This window comes from Cariama cristata, unplaced genomic scaffold (genome assembly GCF_000690535.1).
Source record: "Cariama cristata isolate BGI_N322 unplaced genomic scaffold, ASM69053v1 scaffold43725, whole genome shotgun sequence".
Taxonomy (NCBI): domain Eukaryota; kingdom Metazoa; phylum Chordata; class Aves; order Cariamiformes; family Cariamidae; genus Cariama; species Cariama cristata.
Window position 1 is genome coordinate 1,969 of NW_009620004.1, and position 404 is coordinate 2,372.

Consider the following 404-nt stretch of genomic DNA (forward strand, 5'->3'; position numbering starts at 1 on the left):
AGGGCTTTGGCTGTGTTCATACTCCTGGTGAGTGATGAGGGCTGCTCTGTACTGGCAGCACAGCACCATTAGCTCCAGCACATCCTGCCTCAAAACATTTCCTTAAATATGTGTGATTTATGGGAAAGCAGACACTCAGCAAACCCAGCCCCAAACCCCTGCCTGCCGGACTTGTGACTTGCCGTAATGAGCAGTGCTGGTGCTGCCTGTGTTACCCCTCCCATACAAAAGAAACGATTTCAAGGAAACTCAGCTCCAGGTCGGAATCTGAAACTTGGTCCTTGAGCTGTTCAAAACAACCCTGGTCAGTGCTGCACACTCTGAGCTGGCACTCTGCCTGGGATTTGAGCAATATAAAGGCAGGAGTGGGCTGGCAGGGCTGCTCCCTCCTGCTGCTCCTCTGG